The sequence below is a fragment of the Vigna radiata genome, unplaced genomic scaffold (genome assembly GCF_000741045.1).
Source record: "Vigna radiata var. radiata cultivar VC1973A unplaced genomic scaffold, Vradiata_ver6 scaffold_330, whole genome shotgun sequence".
NCBI lineage: Eukaryota > Viridiplantae > Streptophyta > Magnoliopsida > Fabales > Fabaceae > Vigna > Vigna radiata.
The window spans coordinates 331243-332661 of NW_014541823.1; the positions used below are offsets into that span (position 1 = coordinate 331243).

The following is a 1419-nucleotide window of genomic DNA, read 5'->3' on the forward strand; positions in this document are numbered from 1 at the left end:
ACTTTAGTGTTTGACTTTTAAGGCCTAAAATAGATCCATTAACTCTGTNACTGCCTTTAGTGTGTCAGGATCACATCTTCTCACTCTCTCATCATGCTTCAATCGATTTGATCACAATATGTTCCTTCTCAGAGTAATTAATCAATATTGGAAGATGACAATCAACTAAACCATTAAATTACTAGTATACAGAATTANAATTTCCAGTATAATCTTATAGACCTTATACCTCTATCATAGTCTNACAAATCAGAAGATATTGGAGGTCCACTTGAATAGGTTGTATATGCTCATGTATAATTTATTTGAGACAGAATATGTGAATTGATTAAGGAATTAAGGTCCCCCACAAACAAAATACTCTTCCCTCTCAGTCTTCTCAACAAATCTTCTCCATTGAATTTGTATACACCATCCACCAAATTTCATTCAACTCTGAGGTGGGTCCATCACCTTAATGATCATTGAAATAGTATTTAATCTTGGATGGTGTATTCCATTGTAACATAATAGGTGAAAGTCATATATATACTTGTAAATTACATATATGACAATCTAAATGTAGTAAGAACTGGAAAATTACATAAAGAACTTCGCCAAAAATGTTCCTGATCCATTGACAATTTTTAGAAACTAGAAAAATGCAGGTAAACTGGCAACATTGTTCAGAACATCACAATATTTTTCTTTTAAAGATCAGGAATACTATTTGCAGTTGACTATAAAACAACATCAGTGAACTCAAATTTCTTACACAAATATATCCAAAAATAAATAAAAAAATCAAACATTTGATAAATAAAACGTCAGGCATTTGATAAGTAAGGGGAATATATCTGGATATTAGATTAAATTTAGTTTCAGTTTTTTCTTCATTCTTCTTCAAATAAAGGTTGAGAATTTCTCAAAAATCACAAAACAGGAACGATAAAGAAATTATGATGATGATAACAAACCTGGATGAACTCAGGACACATAAAAGACAAGTCTCCGACCATAAATTCCACCCCTTGAAATATGCAACGAGCTTGAACCATTTTGTGGCGGCACTGGACGGTGATTTTGCCAGTGGGGGAAGCGTTGGGGCACAGGGTAGTGATGGCATCGACAACCCCTTGCCAGTGGGTGGCTTTGAGGTTGGTGTGGCCGAGGAAGTACCACTTGTCGCAGCGTCGATGAGGGCGGAGGTTTCCTCCGGGGTCCAGAATGGCAGGGGAGATTACGGAAGGAGGTGGAGGGAGGGGCGGTGAAAGTGAGGGGGAGGTGCCGCCGTTTACTGCACGCAATGTAGTTCTTCTGAAGAAAAATGGGAATAATCGCAGGGGCTAACCCGACCCTGAATCACTCACAACCCACTTGATAGGGGCTTTGGGGGCCGGGGGCTTTAAAAAAGTCCCCTAATACGTGGGTCAATAAAAG

General features: G+C 38.1%; 1 long non-coding RNA gene across 1 annotated transcript; it reads right to left on the bottom strand.

Moving 5' to 3' along the window:
• Positions 1-229: 229 nt before the first annotated feature.
• LOC111240680 lies at positions 230-1018 on the bottom strand. The gene is made up of 2 exons (XR_002666200.1): positions 957-1018; positions 230-453 (listed from the first exon to the last, which is right to left on the bottom strand). It is a non-coding gene; the product is annotated as an uncharacterized LOC111240680 (long non-coding RNA).
• Between the last annotated feature and the right edge of the window lie 401 nt (positions 1019-1419).